Source organism: Poecilia formosa, unplaced genomic scaffold, assembly GCF_000485575.1.
Source record: "Poecilia formosa unplaced genomic scaffold, Poecilia_formosa-5.1.2 Scaffold188, whole genome shotgun sequence".
NCBI classification, from domain to species: domain Eukaryota; kingdom Metazoa; phylum Chordata; class Actinopteri; order Cyprinodontiformes; family Poeciliidae; genus Poecilia; species Poecilia formosa.
Window position 1 is genome coordinate 902,384 of NW_006800127.1, and position 11,066 is coordinate 913,449.

General features: G+C 37.9%; 1 long non-coding RNA gene across 2 annotated transcripts in view; it reads left to right on the forward strand.

The window, feature by feature from the left end:
- Positions 1-8,833, forward strand: part of LOC107837911 (uncharacterized) — a 12,795-nt gene extending 3,962 nt beyond the window's left edge. The window contains exons 3-4 of one of the 2 annotated variants that reach the window (XR_001663961.1): positions 5,563-5,712; positions 7,033-8,833. This is a non-coding gene — a long non-coding RNA (uncharacterized LOC107837911). Of the gene's footprint in view, positions 1-5,562; positions 6,528-7,032 lie in introns of those variants that run through there. The other variant, XR_001663960.1, reaches the window with a different exon arrangement.
- Positions 8,834-11,066: the final 2,233 nt, after the last annotated feature.

Below are 11,066 nucleotides of genomic sequence, written 5' to 3' on the forward strand. Positions count from 1 at the left end.
TATATATATATATATATATATATAGCATTACTATATATCCAAAGTAATGCTGTTTTTATTTATTTATTTATTTATTTATTTTTATTATTTTTTTGAGAAAAGTCTTCTGATTCCCTCCCAAAAACAAACGTCTTGGTTGAATAAAAATAATTTTAGATCTATTTTTAAAATAATTTTGGGCTGAAACGAATGCTTTTCGCAGTAGTGGTGAACAGTTTGGACGAGCACAGATGATAAGCAGCTGGTGGGCTGCTTGTCGTGTTAAGATTAAGCAATCAGTCATTTGGTCAAGGTCTTGTTTATCGAATATAGTTTGACCAGCTGAAAGGTTCACGTTACCCTTATCTCGTGAAAAATAACGGCTGCCGATGCATGTGTGTCGGAGAAAACATGCTGTGAAGCTTTCCATTCATTTTTTAATATCGTGAGTCTGCTATATTTAAAACACATTCCCATCTGTACAGAGCAGAAAAAGTGTTGGCTTAAATATAGTTTTTGTTTCAAATGAATAAATGAAGCTTGTCTTCTGATAGGCTTTCATTGAACTAATGCAGAGGCCTGGTTAGAAATGCTCTTTGTAAAGGTCACTGCTTGTTGTGATGTGGACAATGAAGCAGCCAATAACTGCCTGTGAAACATGAACCTAATTGGAGTGTTATGTCAACGATTTCATACTTTGACATGAAATCGGGCAGCAGAGGAAATAGAAAAAAATCCTCCTTCACACTCTTCATAAACATACTGGCTTATAAACTTGATATGGTGACACAGCCAGCACACAATGGCGAGATTCTGATAAGTGTCAGGGTTTGATCGGCTGAACGAGGTCAAAGTTTTTGTAGAGAAATTTCATCTCAAAAGTGTTTCTGCATCACTGTTCTTTCTGGATCAAAGTTGTTTAACGTGTTCTATTAAAACATATGTCAATCCATTGTTGTTAATCAAGCAATAATATTAGTGAATCCATTTTACTTTATATTGCAAACTGTGGGTCACATCAGATGACCTGTTCAGCTCCAGTTGTAAACTTTTTTTCTGCCCATATTTTTTTTTTGAGGAAGAGATAAACAGAAAACATTGCAATGAATTTAGCAATTATTTTACTTTATTTTTTTTTTCATGAATAGCTCAGTATTACTCAGACTTTATCGCCTCACAACATTAAGGAAATGTATCACTGAAATCTTAATATTAAGTATAGAAAAGTACCATAGCAGATCCGAATATGCAAATTCCTTAGGAAACACTGGACAAAAAAACAACAACAAAGTTATCATTTATGTTTCAGCTGTTGTAAAGTGTATTAAAGAAAAAAGGGAGATTGACAGAGGCGGCCAAAAGAATGAGCAACCTAAGTAGCATAGGGCCTATCCATAGGGGGTCATAAAGATTTCTAGAAATTATCAAAAGTAAAAGCAAAAAACAAAAAAATCCTACACAAGTACGATTTACAAATGTTAATCTTACTTACTCATTCTACTTGCACTAAATCAAGTAGAATGAGGCCTCTACCTGTAATAGTGCAAAATCAAACTTGTGATACTTGATATTTGCCATATTAAATAAAAATTGATGTAGTCAGACTTTAAATATTTTTGTTGATGAACATATTAACTCTCAACACCTCAGAAAACAAAATAAAAGCTGCAGGGGTGGAGCCATTGCAGTTGTTTCACACGCAAGATAAAAATAATAAACAACTAAATTACAACAAAAAAATAAAAATAGCCCAGCAGAAATTAATGGAAGCAGTAATTAAGTCAATAAAAACTTAAACAACCTCTTAAGCAAACTTAAGTCATTTCTGGTTGAGCAGTGGGTATGAACCATGTAGAAATGCATTGACTCGTGTGATAATGAACAATTATTAGAAAAACAAACATAAAAGAACCCAAATAACTTCAGAAACTCTAAAGTAAGTGTTAAATTAACATTCTTAAAATTATGGCTCATATATTGACATTTAAGAAGGTGCTTTTGTACCTCACCTTTCTAAAAAGTACAGATAACCAGCAAAAGAAAATAAAACTATCATGAAAATCAACTTGCTTTCCACAAAGAACAACACTTATGTGGTAGGTGACAGGTCAGTAAATGATTGTCTTTTATTATAAAAGCATCATGAGTTGTACCATAGGTTATGTTAAACGTCCGATGTGTAAACTGTGAAACACAAAAGTGATGTAAAATGTAGCTTTGCGATTGATGCTAGTTGGAAAACCACATAATCAGACTTTGCTCAGGGCCCCAAACAGCCTGGGACCGTCTCTGGAGACTGAGGGCCGTTCAGCTCCTGTCTTGCAAGAAAAGGTGACAAACAGAGGCTGAGTGGGACAGAGACACTCCTCAGACGGTCCTAAATATACTCCCCGCTCATTTACGTGACACATAAATTCACATTTAAACGGCAGAAAATTGCTCCGGCGGTTGATACTCTGGGACATATAAACATATAATTGTCATCAATTTTGTGTGTGTGTGTTTGTGTGTGTGTGTGTGTGTGTGTGTGTCTGTGTGTGTACGTTGAAGGATACAAGGGGGTAATATAAGATTGAAGAGATGTATTGAGGAATTATGCATCCAATAACTGAGATGAGATGTAAATGTGGTGTGGACAGTGAGTAGGCTGTTTTGGTTTTTTTTTTCTCTTTGGGTCGTTCCATGTGAGACTGCAGTGCAGGGGCTAAATGGCAGCCAGACTCATATCCTGTGACTGGCAAGAAAAGGTGGCTGCACTGTACACTGCAGAACTTACAGACCAGTCAATAAGGTTTTTTTTTTGTTTGTTTTTTTTCAATGCTGCACCAATAAAGCAGCGTTTAGAGAACGTAAATAAAAATGATTAACTCATTTTGGATGTCCCAACCTATAGAGGAAGGATCAAAATCAGCCATTTTCTTCCTTGATCAACTCTGATTTGTGATCATCATAAACTGAAAAAATTATATTGTGTACCCCGGTCAAAACATTTATAAAAATCATAATTTTTTTGTTGGTAAGCACACCAAAGCTGTATGCTCTTACTTTATACAAATGAAATAAAGGATAGGTGCATCTGCTTTGACGCATTAATTTTATAAGCTTGTTATTCCTTAGTTTTTTTGTGTTTTGTTTTTTGGCTTCAAAACTCATACTCTTGTCAAGGAACTTGCAGCATATTTTTTTCTTAGAAAGAACCTTAGCATAGGCCTGTATAAAGCTTGCGCAGTGCATCTCGACTTATTATGCCTGACAAAAGAGATTCTCCGATTAGTACCCAGATCTTCTGTGGAAATTACTTAACATTCTGAAGTTGGTATTTCTGATAGAGAAATACCAGGAAATTTATGCATTCTCCACTTCTGGAATACTCATATTTTTATTAATATATTTTTTTATCTCACCACAATTTTGTTTATTTTGATATTAACTCCCTTCAGATTCAGTTCAGACTGCTGCAGATTAAGTTTCTACACCCCAGGTTTTTGTTTTTCCTCCATCTCGTCATCATCTTTCCCTCCTCTTCCCCTGCGTGTTTTTTTTCTTTCTTTCTTCTGTCTCTACAGAAGGGTTCCCAACGGAAAGGCAGGGGCTAATACACATGTCACATCGGTTCACGCAGATCCCAATTGTTTTTAGCCACAGAGCAGCTCTCAGAGGTCTGCTCCTCGTGTGTGTTTCCCAGCATGCGTTCTTATATGTTAAAGCCATGCACATACTCTCACACAGCTCCTACGGCCTGACCCACCTTTTCAACCTCACACTGTTGAACGTACAGCAACATTTTCTCTGTTATTTTCTGTCTGGATGTCACCACATGTCACTGGACCATCAACAAGCAGTACAATATGGCTCGGCAGGAGGCCTCCTTACAGACATGTTTCATAATTTGAGTTGTTCTGTCTATTGTATCAGCCTCCTTTGATAAATTTACTTCCAACTGATACAATGCGTCATCTGTTTTTTTTTTTTTTTTTTTTCTTTTTTTTCATTAGCAGAGGACAATTGCTTGTACAGTGAATGTCCAGGACTCTAATGAAGTGCTGAAGCAAACGGTACAGGGCGACAGGCCATGAGGGGCGTTTGCTCTTCTTTACTGTAAACGACGTCCAGTCGGTGAAAAAATACCATGTATATACAGTAGTTAGTTACTTATTTACTTGTAGTTTATTGGTCAGTCTTCTTTGTGGTAACCAGTAAATCTTAAAACACTAACTCAGAATTGACAGATGCAGAGATTTGGATCCACATTTAAAAGGCAGAAATTGCTTTGTATAGTCTTACTTGTAGTGATCGTGGCAGAAAACAGGAGGAGCCTCCATTCCTGGGATATCACTATCCATTCAGATCAGTTTTTTTTTTTTTTTTCCCTGGACCGTCTCCTTTCTGAATACTCAGGCTGTTGAGCTCCTTTTATTCAGACTGAACCCCACAGCAGAGCCAGTGAACGCCTTTGAGCAGAGCTGCAGGTGCATAGAGAGAGAGAGAGGAAGAGGAAGAGGAAGCATCTTACAGCAAAAAAGTTGGTAACAGCAATTCCAAATTATAAATTCAATTGCAATTTTAGCTACTTTCTATAAACACAGATGTTTTGCTGACAATATTTGCTGTATTTGTCTGTAAAAAAAACCAAACACAAATAACATGGAAGAAAAAAACACTGTTCCGCCTTTTTCACAGCTTTTCAACCTTAAGCCATTTGAAGATTAAATAAAACACAACGATACTTATCAATTTATTTATTTTTTATTAGTTAGCAATTCTAAGACGTTTATCCTAAACTGTTGGGGGACAGGTTGGGGTGTGTGTGTTGGGGCCAGGGGGGCCCTCATGATGTTGGGACAGATGGTATTTAGCTCTAGCTGTGCCGGGCTCAGTGGGACCCGAAGCTTAAGAGGTTAGGCCTGTCAAAACCACTCTGCTCATTCACTGCCTAACAAAGTGTGGACTGTCAGCCTGTTCCGTTTAATAAACTTAAGATTTTTCTTTTGTCAATGCCCGAGCAACACTTTTGCAACTCGATGACCTGAATATCCCGACATTCTTCCAGCTCAGTGGCAGAGGATGCACCTTTTAGGCAGGGACTTCCTAAAGAATATAGAAACATGGTGGTTAAAACATGGAAAAAAAAAAAAGAAAAAAAAAGTTGATTGGTTTTTGGGCAATTATACAAAAACTTAAGCCAGAGTTGTATTATTTGTCTTCCAGCTATAAAACAACTAGTAGAATAAATGAGTTCTAGAAATGGTCAGAAAGTTAGTAAATAATTCATCTTCAACTAATTAGTTTTTTTATTGTTGTTCCTGTATTGATCTGGTTATGTATTATACTTTTAATTTTATGTCCCCTAAACTTCATGACGTTCAGTTGAAATGGTTAATCGTGAAAGCTTAAACTTCACCACAAGAGGGAGACATACAGTAACGTGCGGAATAATTTTTCAACACACAACTTCACTGCAAAATCTAAACACAGCGAGGCTGAAACACAGTAACTATTTAAATGTGCTCCTTAATTGTTGACTGATTAATAAGTATAACAATAACCATTTGGTCTCCTTCTCAATCTCTCAATTTATTCCAGTGTTCGGTAAGGTCAGAGGCTGAAAGCTGGTCAGTGGGTGACCTGCGCGGGATGCCTGGGTGACATCTGACCTCTGACTGGGCGTGCGAGGTTGACCCTGGAGGACAAGGTCCGACAATGCGAGGCACGTGCCGTGGCCTAATCTCCATGGTAACGTAAGACCTTTCAGGGAACAGTGGGGAGCAGGGTCAGGGTTGTCTTTATGTTGATTGTTGTAAGACATCTGCTGTCGATTGACTCACTGAATGTATGACGCCCCCAAGTGCAAAACGGCTTTTATACGACAGACAGGGCCCGAGCAAGGAAGCTAAAGGCTAACTGGGTAATCTCTGCAGGCAACTGTGATGATGCATTTTGTTCTCACAATCACCTGGAGAGATTCTGCAGTTTGCCTTGCACTCGGTTTTCCAGAGGTTTTGTTTTTAATTATTTTTATTTTTTAATCTTATAGTTCATTTATAAGATTAGAAAAACACATTGTTTTTCTAATCTGACTAAATATGGGATTCTGTGATCAAAAAGGGGGTTTTGTTTTCTAGCTTAATAAAGGAGTCTTTTTAAACATCTTTATGTCTGATTCTCAAAAGTCAAAACATTTGATGACTGGTCAAAAGAAGAACAAAGGGAATAACATTGAGCTATGGTGCAGAACGAGGGCCAACAGGTGCAGTCCACCTGCAGGAAAATGTGTTTTGCATTCTTTGATGCTATACACGAGCACAACATATTACTCCTCAGATTCTTTCTAATCATTACCATTATGCAAGTATTTTTTTTATTAGTTTTTTTTTTGTTGTTGTTTTTTACTTTATCACCACAGCCTCTCCGCTCCCCCCACACCCACTCCCAATTCCCCTCCCCACTGTCTCATCTCGTTCTCCACCGTGTTCTGCTGTGTTTTGGTGAAATCTCAGCTGGCAACTGTGAGTCGTTCACTAGCTGCTCTCACAATGGCCTCTGGGATTATGCTAAACGCAGCGCCTCGGCTGCTCCCCCGCATCGACCGGCATCGACGACGCCCTTTGGAGCGCACAGGAAAGGAGACGGAGGACTCTCAATGAAGATGTCACTGCAATTACACAAGCGTGTGTCATAGACACCCTGTGTGTCTGCTCTTCCTCTTCTTAACCCCCCCACCCCCACACACACACACATACACACATACACACAGACACCTCTCCGCTTCTCCTCTTTTTTGGGAAAAAAAAAAAAGTCTTTTCGACACTCTGTTGAAGTGCAGCCTCGTCTCTTGCAGGTCTCTCATAATGCAGGCCCCATTTTGAATTTGCATGAATTCAGCATCCAGATGCTTCTGCTGCCATGTTGCCTTATGATGATGTGTACTGTACAGGAGCAGCCTATTGTATTATCGCACCATCAAAAGAATAATGATGCCTTGATTGTCGTAAGTGCAAGTTAGAAAGTACCAGATGGAACCAAATGTGTTCATTTCTGTTCTTAATATTTCAGTTTTATGACGTTGTCACAAAGGAGGAGCTTTCTGATGTGGATGGTACTGCATCAGGAACTGATTGGCTGATACTTCACTGCCAACAGTACCTGATGCATGGCCTTCAGCATCGAAAGAAACGTCACATGACTCCAGCTGTTTTTGATCAAACTTACTCACTGGTTTTCTACAGACAGTAACAAACTTTGTTCGATGATATTCTTTGTGTTTCACGCTTGAAAATAAATATTTGTGCATGCACACATTAGTCAAACCTCTGAACTCTGATGTCTGGCTGGAATGGCTATGAACATTTTCCGACTTATAGGAATGATATATTTAAGTTTGTGTTTGTGTTCTCTGGTGTATAATATTTCCCCTCCTCAAGTCTAAACATTGTGCCTTCAGGCCACACTGTAATAATTTCTGTTCACATGGTACTTCACTGCATGTTGGATCCAAACCTTAGACTTTGATATTTTAACAATAATAGGAACATGTGGCCTCCTTGCAGAAGTTGTAGTGCTTCTTGAACCATTTCACATTTTCTCAGCCTACAGCCGCAACTTCCTTTGTGTCTTATTGCAGTTTTATTTGAGAGACCAACACACAGAAGTGAATTATTGTGAACTGGAACCAAGCAGGTTGTTTAACAACAGAAATCTGAAACTGTGCCATGCATTTGAATGTCAAGCATTACATTATGCTCCATCTCAACCTGCTTCACATTTCTGGAGACTGAACATTTAGCCTATTTTCCTTTTTCCAAAAAAAAAAAAAAAAGAAAAAAGAAAAATCTCATGCTCAGTCAGATTGAATGGAGGGCATCTCTAAAGATCAAATCTTGATATAAATACTCACATGGATTCAAGTCTGAACTTTGACTAGGCCATTCTAAGTAATGAATGGACACGTTGTGTCCTAAAACACTATGTTGCAGCTCTGGCTCTAAGTTCAGGGTCACAGTCCTGCTGAAAGGTCAACCTCTGCCCTAGTCTCAAGTCTTTTGGTGGTTTTATCCAGGATTGCGCTTTACTTAATTCTACCCAATTTCTCTCCATCTCTCACCACCTGTCAGGTCCCAGCATCATGTTGTGTGACCTGAGAGGTCACCCTCACACAGCATGATGCTGCCAGCACCATGTTTTACAGTGGGGATGCTAAATTCATTGAACATCCTCTTTCGTGTTTGCTGCGTCTCCATGAACTATTTTCTTTCATTTTTGTAGCTTTAAATCAGACGTTTTGTTGGCTTTATTTTACTAACGGCTTTCTTTATTTTCACTTTTACATAATTGCGAGACCTGTGGAGTAAACAGCTAATATATATTTCGCCGTCAGAATCTCCAACCTGGGCGAATTTGGAAGAAATTATCGTGTCTCTCCCAAGCTGCCATCTGCTTCCCACCAGCTTTTCTGATTAAACCTCGTCTCACCTTTCAGGTGGATAGTGATGTCTCAACAGGTTTGCGGTTGTGCTTAGCTATTCCCATTTTTGATTGACAAACTTCTTAAATTGCCCATCTGTTTTCTTCTACTTTGCGTTCATCCACTACTGTTTGTTAGTTTGTCACATAGAATTTCAGTAAAGTGCATTAAATTTATTGTTTTAATGCGGAAATGTCATAACTTTTGAGACACACTAACCCGAATATGAATATATCTCATTGCTATCTGAGGAATCATGTTCCTCTCTTGTTCGGATTAGACACCTGGATGCCTTTAGGCCACACCTCAGACTCACTATACACTTAGATTGACTTTTAATAATTAGAGAATAACTGTAAGTTGCATGAGGACACTTTCTCACGCTCAAGTATGCAAAAACACCCATGTCGGGGCTCATTTCTGTCTAAAATAGTTCTTATGATGAATATGAGAAGGAGGAAGGTTCTCTCATCTCCTATCATTTTTGCCTTGATATGCATTTGATTCATTCTGTGGTTTGTCCCTTTGTTGTAGCGTGTTTAATCACTTGCCAACTTAAATAAATGTTCATCAAAAAGTAAAAGGTTTTTCATTGTAGTTTTTTTTTTTTAGTTTATTTCCACATTTCCTTGCACTGACATGTTTCTAAATATCCTGAATGCTATTTAGAAACATGTCAGTGCATAATTAAAACTCTCGCATCAAGGGGTATGGCTTCATGCAGAATCTACCTGCCATCTTCTTGTCCACACCCTCTGAGAAGGCAGAAGGTCAGCATCCACGGAGGAAGTGCCAAGTGTCGTTCAATCTACTTATATCAGCAAGCTGCTGGCGTGCGGAAACGCGCAATCACTCGCTGTCTCTTCGTCCCTGAGAGAAGTCCGAAGGAGCCATGCCAACTCCAACAGATGTTCCTTAAGCGCAGGCATCTTGTAAACACCATGAAATGGTTTGGAGGTTAATGTAATGGTTGCTGACAGAGATCTTCGACACAAGATTTGATTATACCACCTGCTGCTCACACATAGCCGATAGCGCAGGATTTATAAAGGCTTCACTACCAAGTTCACAGGGTGACAAACGACTTACACAAAACTAAGAGAGCAGGATTTTAATGGCCTGATTGAAGAGTTTTATACGAGGTGCAACATGTTCAACTTTAATTATGTAAAAAGTCACCAAAATACTAGATAGAAATCAAAAACCTAATTTATTCAACACTTAAAAAAGAAAATTAGTTAATCCAACTTAAAGAAATTGCTTCAGTTTGTAACAAGTAATTCATGTAAGACTATCCAGGGTAATGTATTAAGTTTTCAAGTTGCATAAACTTAATAGATTTCCTTGAATGAACTTAATTCAATTATGTCTTACCATTAAAGCAACTTGTTTTAGTTGAATAAACTGTTCTCTCCTATTTTGAGTAAAAATCAGAAGCTAAATTTATTCTAGATTTAGTGGTGTATTTCAAGCATTTCTGCAAGTTAATTTTTATAACAAACAACTATTCAAAATTAGAATACTAACACCAACAAAATATATATATTTTAAATATAAATATCAAAACACAGGTACTTTGTTTGGACCTCTTTTTGCATCAATTACTTTATCAGTGGTGTGGGGGCGTTCAGCCTGTGGCCATTTTGAAGACTAAAGGAAGTCTTGGTTTATTCGGAGCTTCTGCATGTTTGCATCACTCGACCTTTTGACAATCAGACCAATCAATCACAGCAACACCAGTGGCATTTCAACCTGGTATGAGTAGTTGTGGTTATGTGGGTATGTGCCAAATGCTTTTGGAAATTCAAATCTGCATCTCCACAAAGTTGGTCATCAGAAGAAAGCGTGAAATGGTTTAAAATGTTCTAGTACGTGGGCCATTGCTGAATTTGGACTTGATAAAACACAGCAAACCAACATCAGTGAAGAACATGGCTTCCAAGTCATAACTGACTATGAAAACTTGACTTAGGTAGAAGCTTCACTGTTCTTCCTCCAGACTCTGGGGCCTTGATTTTTCAAAAACAATTTTAATCTAAAAAGAGGAGTTTGGACCAGATTTTTTATTTGTATTTTTTTCCCCCTATTTTATTCCTTAGCTTGTGTGTTATACATTTAAGGTTGCTTCAAGCAAAGCAGCTTAACATAAATAATGTGAAAGTTGTAGCCCATGTTCTGGATTCATCTGTGTGTGGTGGCACACAGATCACCCGCACTCATTGCAATTCCCTCAATATCGAAGGTTATCCCTGTTTTTTTTCTGCACCCTTTTTTCAATTTTCCTTTTTTTCCTTCTACTCAACTTTCCATGAGTCTGCTTGGGTACACTCTTCTTTCACAACTATCTTTTCCTAACTTACCCTCCTAGTGGTGGGTGTCCTTAACCACGACATTTCTATTTTAAAAACCCTTTTGTTATCGTTCATATTGAACATTTAAAAAAAAAAATCTGAAACACATCGCTTTTGCTTTTCATGAGGTGAGTCATAATCATCAAAAAAAAATTCAAAAAGAAAAATAAATGCTTGGAGAATGTTACTGTGTGTAATAAACACATGTATACTTTTCGCTCTTCCAGATAAAGCACAAAAAAAAAATCTTTTCATTCTAATTTATTGAGGCAATC